Source organism: Mixophyes fleayi, chromosome 12, assembly GCF_038048845.1.
Source record: "Mixophyes fleayi isolate aMixFle1 chromosome 12, aMixFle1.hap1, whole genome shotgun sequence".
NCBI lineage: Eukaryota > Metazoa > Chordata > Amphibia > Anura > Limnodynastidae > Mixophyes > Mixophyes fleayi.
This window is the reverse complement of record NC_134413.1, coordinates 80,894,814-80,907,928: the sequence shown is the minus strand read 5'-3', so window position 1 is coordinate 80,907,928 and position 13,115 is coordinate 80,894,814. Positions and strand designations below refer to the sequence as shown.

Here is a 13,115-nt window from a genome sequence, read left to right as displayed (position 1 = left end):
GACTACACACACTATACACACAGCCCCCACCCTCCGGGATATACACACACTATACACACAGCCCCCACCCTCCGGGATATACACACACTATACACACAGCCCCCACCCTCCGGGATATACACACACTATACACACAGCCCCCACCCTCCGGGATATACACACACTATACACTGCACACCCAGACCCCCCCCCCCTCCAGGATATACACACACTATACACACAGCCCCCCCCCCCCTCCGGGATATACACACACTATACACTGCACACCCAGACCCCCCCCCCCTCCAGGATATACACACACTATACACTGCACACCCAGACCCCCCCCCCTCCGGGATATACACACACTATACACACAGCCCCCCCCCCCCCCCGGGATATACACACACTATACACACAGCCCCCCCCCCTCCGGGATATACACACACTATACACACAGCCCCCACCCTCCGGGATATACACACACTATACACTGCACACCCAGACCCCCCCCCCCCCCTCCAGGATATACACACACTATACACACAGCCCCCCCCCTCCGGGATATACACACACTATACACTGCACACCCAGACCCCCCCCTCCGGGATATACACACTATACACTATACACCCAGACCCCCTCTCTCCGGAATATATACACACTACAGACTACACACACTATACACACAGACCCCCCCTCCGGGATATACACACTATACACTATACACCCAGACCCCCTCTCTCCGGAATATATACACACTACAGACTACACACACACACACACACACACACAAACACACACACTATACATATACTACATAAACACTATACATATACTACACACACACACTATATACACACACACACACACACTATACATATACTACACACACACTATATACACACACACACACTATACATATACTACACACACACACAATATACATATACTACACACACACACACCATATACACACACACTATACATATACTACACACACACACTATATACACACACACTAGACATATACTACACACACACACTACACACACACACAATATACATATACTACACACACACACCATATACACACACACTATACATATACTACACACACACACTATATACACACACACTAGACATATACTACACACACACACACACTACACACACACACTATACATATACTACACACTCACACTACACACACACAATACACAAACAAAAACACACACTATACATATGCTACACACACACACACAATATACATATACTACACACACACAAACACACACACACACTATACATATACTACACACACACACACACAATATACATATACTATACATACACAAACACACACACACTATATACACACACACACAATATACATATAGTACACACACACACACACACACACACACACACACACACACACTATACATATACTACACACGCACACTACACACACAATATACATATACTACACACACACAAACACACACACACTATACATATACTACACACACACACACACTATATACACACACACACAATATACATATACTACACACACACTATATACACACACACACTATACATATATTACACACACACACTACACACATACACTATACATAAACTATACACACACACTTCACACTAACACACAGACCCGTTTCCCTCCACACAATGCCACACTACCACACACCACTCACACTGACATACACACTACACTAATGCACCACACTTACGCTCACAAAAAGAGAGCACACTCAGATATGCTCACAAGCACACAGCAGACATTCACACCTCCTCCCAAGACTATTCTATGCAGGGGGTAGATGGGACAGAGCAATGTTCTGCAGATCTCTAGAGAGGTCAGTAATGTAATAATCTGCAGAATATATCACTATGTATCTGTCAGGGGGGTAGATGGGACAGAGCAATGTTCTGCAGATCTCTAGAGAGGTCAGTAATGTAATAATCTGCAGAATATATCACTATGTATCTGTCAGGGGGTAGATGGGACAGAGCAATGTTCTGCAGATCTCTAGAGAGGTCAGTAATGTAATAATCTGCAGAATATATCACTATGTATCTGTCAGGGGGGTAGATGGGACAGAGCAATGTTCTGCAGATCTCTAGAGAGGTCAGTAATGTAATAATCTGCAGAATATATCACTATGTATCTGTCAGGGGGTAGATGGGACAGAGCAATGTTCTGCAGATCTCTAAAGAGGTCAGTAATGTAATACTCTGCAGAATATATCACTATGTATCTGTCAGGAGGTAGATGGAACAGAGCAATGTTCTGCAGATCTCTAAAGAGGTCAGTAATGTAATACTCTGCAGAATATATCACTATGTATCTGTCAGGGGGTAGATGGGACAGAGCAATGTTCTGCAGATCTCTAGAGATGTCAGTAATGTAATACTCTGCAGAATATATCACTATGTATCTGTCAGGGGGTAGATGGAACAGAGCAATGTTCTGCAGATCTCTAGAGAGGTCAGTAATGTAATAATCTGCAGAATATATCACTATGTATCTGTCAGGGTATAGATGGGACAGATCAATGTTCTGCAGATCTCTAGAGAGGTCAGTAATGTAATACTCTGCAGAATATATCACTATGTATCTGTCAGGGGGTAGATGGAACAGAGCAATGTTCTGCAGATCTCTAGAGAGGTCAGTAATGTAATAATCAGCAGAATATATCACTATGTATCTGGCAGGGGGTAGATGGAACAGAGCAATGTTCTGCAGATCTCTAGAGAGGTCAGTAATGTAATAATCTGCAGAATATATCACTATGTATCTGTCAGGGGGTAGATGGGACAGAGCAATGTTCTGCAGATCTCTAGAGAGGTCAGTAATGTAATAATCTGCAGAATATATCACTATGTATCTGTCAGGGGGTAGATGGGACAGAGCAATGTTCTGCAGATCTCTAGAGAGGTCAGTAATGTAATAATCTGCAGAATATATCACTATGTATCTGTCAGGAGGTAGATGGGACAGAGCAATGTTCTGCAGATCTCTAGAGAGGTCAGTAATGTAATAATCTGCAGAATATATCACTATGTATCTGTCAGGGGGTAGATGGGACAGAGCAATGTTCTGCAGATCTCTAGAGAGGTCAGTAATGTAATAATCTGCAGAATATATCACAATGTATCTGTCAGGGTATAGATGGGACAGATCAATGTTCTGCAGATCTCTAGAGAGGTCAGTAATGTAATACTCTGCAGAATATATCACTATGTATCTGTCAGGGGGTAGATGGAACAGAGCAATGTTCTGCAGATCTCTAGAGAGGTCAGTAATGTAATAATCTGCAGAATATATCACTATGTATCTGTCAGGGGGTAGATGGAACAGAGCAATGTTCTGCAGATCTCTAGAGAGGTCAGTAATATAATAATCTGCAGAATATATCACTATGTATCTGTCAGGAGGTAGATGGGGACAGAGCAATGTTCTGTAGATCTCTAGAGAGGTCAGTAATGTAATACTCTGCAGAATATATCACTATGTATCTGTCAGGGGGTAGATGGAACAGAGCAATGTTCTGCAGATCTCTAGAGAGGTCAGTAATGTAATAATCTGCAGAATATATCACTATGTAAAGTATGTATCTGTCAGGGTATAGATGGGACAGATCAATGTTCTGCAGATCTCTAGAGAGGTCAGTAATGTAATACTCTGCAGAATATATCACTATGTATCTGTCAGGGGGTAGATGGAACAGAGCAATGTTCTGCAGATCTCTAGAGAGGTCAGTAATGTAATAATCTGCAGAATATATCACTATGTATCTGTCAGGGGGTAGATGGAACAGAGCAATGTTCTGCAGATCTCTAGAGAGGTCAGTAATGTAATAATCTGCAGAATATATCACTATGTATCTGTCAGGGGGTAGATGGGACAGAGCAATGTTCTGCAGATCTCTAGAGAGGTCAGTAATGTAATAATCTGCAGAATATATCACTATGTATCTGTCAGGGGGTAGATGGGACAGAGCAATGTTCTGCAGATCTCTAGAGAGGTCAGTAATGTAATAATCTGCAGAATATATCACTATGTATCTGTCAGGGGGTAGATGGGACAGAGCAATGTTCTGCAGATCTCTAGAGAGGTCAGTAATGTAATAATCTGCAGAATATATCACTATGTATCTGTCAGGAGGTAGATGGGACAGAGCAATGTTCTGCAGATCTCTAGAGAGGTCAGTAATGTAATAATCTGCAGAATATATCACTATGTATCTGTCAGGGGGTAGATGGGACAGAGCAATGTTCTGCAGATCTCTAGAGAGGTCAGTAATGTAATAATCTGCAGAATATATCACTATGTATCTGTCAGGGTATAGATGGGACAGATCAATGTTCTGCAGATCTCTAGAGAGGTCAGTAATGTAATACTCTGCAGAATATATCACTATGTATCTGTCAGGGGGTAGATGGAACAGAACAATGTTCTGCAGATCTCTAGAGAGGTCAGTAATGTAATAATCTGCAGAATATATCACTATGTATCTGTCAGGGGGTAGATGGAACAGAGCAATGTTCTGCAGATCTCTAGAGAGGTCAGTAATGTAATAATCTGCAGAATATATCACTATGTATCTGTCAGGGGGTAGATGGGACAGAGCAATGTTCTGCAGATCTCTAGAGAGGTCAGTAATGTAATAATCTGCAGAATATATCACTATGTATCTGTCAGGGGGTAGATGGGACAGAGCAATGTTCTGCAGATCTCTAGAGAGGTCAGTAATGTAATAATCTGCAGAATATATCACTATGTATCTGTCAGGGGGTAGATGGGACAGAGCAATGTTCTGCAGATCTCTAGAGAGGTCAGTAATGTAATAATCTGCAGAATATATCACTATGTCTCTGTCAGGGGGTAGATGGGACAGAGCAATGTTCTGCAGATCTCTAGAGAGGTCAGTAATGTAATAATCTGCAGAATATATCACTATGTATCTGTCAGGGGGTAGGTGGGACAGAGCAATGTTCTGCAGATCTTACTATACACAGTGAAGTGGATGATGTGTGATAGAGAAACTATGAAGTTGAGGATGTTACAGTTTCGATACCTTTAGTTCCTACGTGAAATAAAACTTCTGAATTTCAGTTCTCCTAGTAACAGTGACAGTCAGTGCACATACTTACAGCCACATACAACGTGTTTTCATAGGGAAAAATGTATTCGCTCTTAGGCTTTATATCATACTTGCCAACTTTTATTGTCTTATCTTCGGGAGATCCAGGAATGGGGGGAGTCGCGGTCAATCGCGTCACCTTTGCCCCCCCCCCCCCCCCTACGTTGCAACCAACATTTTGTCAATGGGCGACGGGTCCAACATGATGCTATTCCCCCGCGAATCACTTCATGGAGGTTCAGATACTGCTCACTTTACAAGGAAGTGGGTAGGATGCGGGAGAATTGTCTGCTCTCCCGGGAGTCCGGGAGACCTTACCCGGAATTCGGTAGTCTCTCGGACATTCCGAGAGAGCAGACAAGTATGATATCTATAAATAAGAGTAGATGGGCGGTGGTCTGCATGTGTACCCTCATTTTTATACGTTTGCATTGTAGTTGGGTGTGAGGGGAGATTAATATTTATTTTGTAGAACATTTTTAAATTGGTCAGATGGGGAGTTATATTAATATATAGCTTATTTTATACCGCCTTCTGCTTTTTGTTAATTGAACATTTTATTACATTTATGAACATTTTACTTCTCTAATTCTAGTTTTCATATCCGATTGCTGCACCGACACCTAATCTCTGTTCCGCTGTCCGTACGGACAATGCACAGTACCACTTCTCTGTCTGCCGTTCCCCAGGTGGGCGCCCCTCTATCTGTCTGTACGATGTGGGTTCTCCCTCCTCACACTCATCATTAACCTGAGCACAGATCACCGGTTCCCCCGGGTGATGTATCTGACACACACACATTGAGCCCTGCCAGCTTCATGTGGTAACAGACGTGTTAGAGGCACAGATCTGACAGCGCAGGAGGAGGTGTGACGTTGGACCACAAGAGTGTGTCGCACACCGAGTGCCAAAGCCACAGACAAAAGGCAGTTATTAGCAGTTTTAAAAAAATGAGATAACCTAGTTCTAAAAGAGAACATAGCAGCATTATATATTATATATAACGATCAGATATTGGACACTGGCACACATGAATAATTGTCCTTATTTACATCATATCCACGGACAGACAGCAGCGGCCCTAAGTGCATTCTTACACACATTTAACACACACTACTATACACTATAGTCCTCACTCAACATGGTTATAATGTGACTTTTTATTATCACAGATTCTGAGAACTCTGTTGCACAATGCTCAGTTCCTGTCTCCTGGCCTCGGCTCGTTAGATAGGTAGCCCCCGTTACTGGGGTGCATGGGTGGTTACTGCGCCACCTGACTTGCGCTTTCCTCTACCCTGGCTATCTCAAGGATGTCGGTGTAGGTGACCACAAGGCCCGCCGAGAGGATTTTCGGTTCCCTGTACAGCAACTTCTTAGGGTCAGTTACATTGCCCGTGAAGGGGGCATGGTCAGTTTGGAAGCTCCTTTCGCTACACAGGCATGCCCGCGGGCCACGATACTTTGTACCTTCACCCCCAATCTCGTCACCCCTTCCTCTGCTGGGGTACTATCACTCGGGCTTTGACACTCTCAGCTCTCAGCGCAGCTACATCCATTGCTCTGTTAAAACATCTCCCACATCCAGGGCAAATGATTAGGATAACTCAGGCAGTTTAGGCTGGAAACTCTCCACCTCCCAGGACATCCAGCGTGACCGTTCTGAAGGGTCACCAGGGGGCGTAGCTGCACTAAACGCAGGGGGTGTTTCATATATGGTTTATAGATTATAGTTTTTTAACTACTGCAGTTACATTGTTGATGGACTATGGCTAAAAGTGAACCATACTTCAGCCATATTGAAGGAAAGAAACTATATACATCAGTGTAGCTTCAAATGTATCAAAGGGGTATATTTACTAAACTACAGGTTTGAAAAAGTGAAGATGCTGCCTATAGGAACCAATCGGATTCTAGCTGTCATTTTGTAGAATGGACTAAATAAATGACAGCTAGAATCTGATTGGTTGCTATAGGCAACCCCTCCACTTTTTCAAACCCGCAGTTTAGTCAATATACCCCAAAGTGTTACTTTCTGATCTGTATTCTCGTTACAGGAAGCGTAAGTAGAAAACAGGATATGTGGTATAGACACATCTTAAAAATACATTATATAAGATTTGAATGACAACAGTTTCTTCCTCTCCAGATGGCACTTTAAGATTCCATTTGCACAGCAAATATTTGGGGTATTCTTTACCTAAGGACGTATTATTGTGTCCGTCATTAGAAATGGTTGTCCGGGTGTTTCATCTCACTTGCACCATCCTCCCGGCTGTAACGGCATTGACCCCCTGTCCTCTAGCCTTCCCCAGTAAGGTCATTTCATAATCCCACTTGTGCTACTGGCTCTGGAGGTCGAGGAGGTAAAGATATATAAAATAAAATTGTCCACTGTTTAATTTGTTGGGATTATGTCCTTATCCCCCCCAAAGTCTATCCAATGTTCCTACCTGCTGCAATTTCCTTTTCCGATTTCTCCTGGTACACCCGCTCTATCGCCTGTGCACATGCAAGCCCAACACCACCACGGAATCTCCCTATCGTATGCACTTTGCATGCTCTCTCCCTTTCATCCTTCCGGAGGAGCTCACTTGAAACAACCCTGACCAAAGCCTGTGGCTCTGTCGAGGTCGTATGATCTATACGACGTGTGGAAGATCTGATGAGAGTACACACACGTTTTTCTTCCGCACACAATCTTTACATAAGGAAGAATTTATGGCTTAGGGTGGGAGAGTCCCTGGTTTCTTGGTGTGACCATGCGGGTGTTTTGCCGGGACTGGATGTATCGCGAAATTCGAATCTCAAATCCAACAACGGACCCTTCATCGGTGCTTTCTCGAAGGAGCCATCTACAATAACAATCTTTGTCTCTGGCTCCAGTAGAAATTCCGTCAAGGACTTAGGTAAACCAGATGGCAACCCAAGTAAAATCTCGGAATGGATAAGAGATTTTTACACTTCGCTTCTACAATTTGTCGCCTGCAAAGCTCAGATGAACTAAAGTCTAAGATTGAACAGTATTTATCCACATGCCCTCTATCCTTTTTGGCATCTCAGCAACTTCTTCTCAAAGACCTCATGACAGAAGAAGTCACACAAACAATTAAGGAGCTCAGCAAGTCAACAGTGCCGAGGGCCAGATGGTTGCAAAGTCAGATAGACCCTCTCATCTGTGTTGTTCGACCCTTTCAACTCACATCTCCAAGTTTGACCTGGCCACTTCCAGGGCAGAGATTGTTGTTATCTACAAACCGGACCCCAACTTGTGCGTCAACTACTGGCCTATATTGCTAGGATATCTAGGGTTCAAGTTGGCCCCTCTGGTGGCTTCATACGCGGATGACGTCCCGACAGCTTTGACCCAACCGCTCGTCTCTCTCTTCCGAATCTGCTCCAGGAAATAAGATTATACAGTGACTTCTCTCATGTAGCTTCCAGTTTTAAATTCCAATGGCGGAACTGATAAACTAAAATATTTGGGAGTCCATCTGCCTAAAACAATACAGCCGACTGTTGTAAGTGAAACATTGAATTCTGACCTTAACGTCTGGAACGGCTTCTTCATTTTGTGGTTTGGTCATGCCGTCAAAATAGATTAAGAGATAAAAGAATAATTTTAGATCTTTTCTATTTTCGCTCCTAGCACAGAAGCTAACATTTGCCACAATCAATCTCCAAATCTATATGGTCCTGCCGAAGGCCACCCTACATACTATCGGTCTTTGAGGGAGGGTGGCTTAACTTGCAGTTGTATTTGAAAGCTATTTATTTGAGGCAATGCGTTAAATTTGTCAGTGTCGGCATTGATAATTTAAGTTTTGATTTCCATCTTGCTATCGGACACTTCCGCATTATAGATACCCAACGTCGAAGTTTTGACCGTAGCTTTTCCGCTACACATACGGGACTGGTGTATTCGGCGATTTAATTTGCAATCCAGTAGGCCTCAAGTGACTCCATTGTGGAATAATACGGAATAGATCCTCGCACATTCATTTCTTGGCCTGCGCGGGATGTAAAATTTCTAGTTGAACATTAGACGGCGGCTCCATATTCCAATCTCGGGCTATGTACAATATGCAGAAATTCGCCATTCGTCGGAGTCGCTCCGCTACTGTAGACTCGTTATAATATCACAGATTGCCCGCCAAACAGCTGATCTTGGCCGTCTACAGACCGTACCTCCCAACCGTCCTGATTCCAGTGGGACAGGCTCGATTTTGGTGGACCGTTCCTCTGTTCCGCATGTACTTTGAAGCTAGTTATTTGTGATTGCCTGCCCATGTGGGTGTTTTGGGGTGATGAGGCATTTGAGGTGTGTGTTTAGATGTTTTGGGTGTAACTATAAGTGATTTTGGTGAGTGGGGGGTTGGCTAGGGGTGATCTAGTGTTTGGGGTAAACATGGGTGTTTTGGGGTGACTTGGGCAACTAATTTAACTAATAAGCGACACTTAATAAATTGTCAGCTTTGAACGCAGCCCATTTGAGCAACAAAATGACGGTTTGAGACTGGGCGGCTTTGATTGACGCTTTTTGACAGGCGCTTTTCCCTTTAGGAGGTGGCGCGGTTTACGCTCTGCATATGGAAGCGCGGGAGAACCTGATTGGTCAAACTGCGGGTTAGTACGTTAGTGTGTTGGACAGAAACATGGCAGCTGGCTCCAAGCAGATTCTGGTTTTCTCAGTAACCAGTTGACGTTTAGGGAACGGTGAATGACGCATATATAAATATTAATTTACAGATATATAAGTGTGTACGAATACTGGAAGCAACATAGTGAGTGTAAGACGTAAGACACAGACTGTATCGCCCATCACGACTATACACTTGCACCCTGTGATGCTCGATACCCATCTACATTACCGCACAATTCATTATTTAAAGGTCTTTTCAGGGCTGCAAAGCTGCGTGAGAAATGTGTTTTTCTTCCGAGTGCTGGCGGGGTAAGCGGCTATTAAGAAATCCTTTAAACTCTCATTCTCCAAATTCCTCCGGGATACTTAGGAACTCAGAAGTTGGGACTCTGCCGGATACACAGATCCTTAAAGGCCCAGTCCCTACACCCCCCCCCCCCCCCTTCCCCTGTTCCCCTGTGAGGCAGGAATATCCTGATAGGAAGTTGGGGAATTCGATAGGAAAATATTGTGAAACTGGATTGTGAGAAAGTTTATCTGGTATAAAGAGGAAAAGTGGGAAAAGCAGAAGGTGATCAGAAAGTTCCAATATGTATAGTGCTGAAGAAGAGACCTGTGAGGCTTATATAGCGCTGGACACATGAAGAAGAGACCTGTGAGGTTTGTATAGGGCTGGACACATGAAGAAGAGACCTGTGAGGTTTGTATAGGGCTGGACACATGAAGAAGAGACCTGTGAGGTTGCTAGAGCATACTTTACATTCCCAGAACAATGTTGTGTATCAGACAGGGTGTACAGTAGATCTGTGGCTCAGCAGAGGTGGTAAGACATTAGCAGGCAGGGAATATATAATATTGGTATAACTCACAGTCACTCCGCCCGGGATGGCCCTCTGTGAAGCTGGCATCGCTGGTCCGGTTGGCAGCCGCTGTGATCAGCCAGTGCCGAGGTTACTGTGAGCTCCAGGAAAGCAGATTAGAGGAGATTTAAGAACCTGCTCTCTCTCTCCCATAACCCCATTAGTGTCGCTCCAGCGAGAACACACAGAATGCAGACAGCGGATCGCTTGTCCCCTGCAGCCAATCAGCTCAGCCAAGAGCCTGACCCAGAAACCAGGGGGCCCTTAAAGTGCTACTCAGTCCATTCTTATATATGCAAGTGGCCGGCGAGATGTCAGATCGCTTCTCAGAATGTCATTCAGACATTGCTCACTGCATGCTGCCATATTGCTGTCAGTGTACATAGACCTACTGACAAATCATCATGGCTGCCTCCAGTCAGTGAATGCTGAGAGTGTATGTGAGGGGGGTCCTGATTATATAAGGCTGTCTTATATCTCCTTTGTATCTTTATCCAAGTCCCCTTTATTTGTGCTGCTGCAGCCATTAACCCCGTCTAAAGTCGTCTCCTATGTTGTGATGACCAATACCACAGCGCCCCCCAGTGGCCAAATTATTATGGCACATATTTGTATGATGAGTATAAAGGATAATTTGTGACATCAGAAAGCTTAACACACACAAAGGCCATGTAGGACAGTGTTGGCTAACCTGTGACACTCCAGGTGTTGTGAAACTACAAGTCCCAGCATACCCTTCCAGCAATAAGCTGCTATACATTGGCAAAGCATGCTGGGACTTGTAGTTTCACAACACCTGGAGTGTCACAGGTTAGCAAACACTGATGTAGGACATTGATGGAAAGTGGTGCTCAGCTAGTTACCCATAGCAACCAGATAGGTGCTGTCATTTTCTATTCTGCTCTAGAAATATGGGTATGAGTATTGTATTGGTGGAACTACAAGTCTCAGCAGGCAGTTATAGTCGTTTAATGACACCATTTGCGTTGTTAAACAATAACGTGAATCACGACAGGTGGGCGGGGTTACGGTGACCACGCCCACACTCACCGGCTAACCAAGCAAAAATTGGCAAGTATGTATAACACGGTTAGCAGAAGTAACCCATAGCAACCAATCAGTATGCGCTTTCATTAGCCTGACAACGCCACTCTGCTAAAAGCCGACATCTGATTGGTTGCCACATGGTGCCCTCATTTAAACGACTATAACTGAAAATGAAGCATTGAGCCACAACCTGACCGAAGCGCAGAACATTATGGTCCACACAGGGGCCGATATTGGCCCCACTTACCACCCTGGCCGGAGGTAGATACCTGGTTACGTGCTCACCTGCTCAGGTGTCATTCTTGCCAGTTGGAGCCAGGTGAAAGCCCCGCCCAGTCGTGTCACGTGACTTATTCTACACATGGTGCAATGCCCAACTGTCCGGGTAGGGGTTCCACCTTCAGATCGCTTTAACCTATTGACTTCTACCTGCTCACCTGCAACTTTTACTAAATAGATTGTTCTCCGACCCCCACCCCCCAATCATAGTTCCGTGCTTCACAGCCATGCCTTTATATCACCAGAGGCATTTCTGTTCCTTGTACCTGGACCTGATGCTTTGCTGCCATCTCCGACTCCGATACAAACGGTTCCCAGAGCATTCTGGGACATTTAACTGGTGCACAGGTACTATAGCAGACGCTGTAACGCCAATCGATTGTAATCCTCATAGTTCCAGTAGTCTTTATATAATTACACTAATCCTTTGGTTGCTATTTCTAAGCTGTTTGGGGAGACACTGGTAATGGTGTATCCAGTCTCTGTTTGCGCACAATTGAGGTGTTGGGATTGGGGGTGCCCAATAAGACCCCCCTTTATCCAAAATCAAATCACTTATAAATAACTTGGTGTATAAACGTATTTCAATTAGTGGCGCACCGATGTATATTACTGCAAATGTAATGATTTTTTTATTAGAAATGTACTGATTGCTGATGCAGTAGGTATATGTTGGAGTAAATGTGTTTTTAGTAAGAAAGGAAATCCCAAGCTAATTAGGGCTTTTCATTTGAGTGCCATCTTTTAGCCTGATTGCACCGGAGGGAGTCATTTGATTTTCATCCTAAGTCTTCGATAGGAAACCTAATAAGTAATTTAGGAAATCACAGATTGATGTAAACTTTGTTACGTCTAAATTGCATTTAAATCCATGTTTAGAGATCATATTGCATCCTGATGCTAAGCATTGAATGTAATATCTCAGACTTTGTGGTGCCAGCTAGGAGAGGGGGCTGGTACACCCCCTGCCCACGTGTGAAGATTGCTGCAATTCATTATTGTACACTAGGGGGCGACCTAATGCAACGGTCAGCTGATCTCTCAGTCCCAGGCTGACATAACTCAGACCATGTAGAATGTACGTAGTCACATCCGCCCCATGAGGATTAGACGATGGACGAAACCACTTGTAAA

At 44.0% G+C, this 13,115-nt stretch overlaps 1 protein-coding gene across 1 annotated transcript in view; it reads right to left on the bottom strand.

Moving 5' to 3' along the window:
- The window catches only part of SEMA4A (semaphorin 4A), a 55,586-nt gene extending 44,788 nt beyond the window's left edge, over positions 1-10,798 (bottom strand). Inside the window, exon 1 of the mRNA XM_075192930.1 lies at positions 10,665-10,798. The gene's annotated coding sequence lies outside the window, so the exon portion shown is untranslated. The remainder of the gene's footprint in view (positions 1-10,664) is intronic.
- Between the last annotated feature and the right edge of the window lie 2,317 nt (positions 10,799-13,115).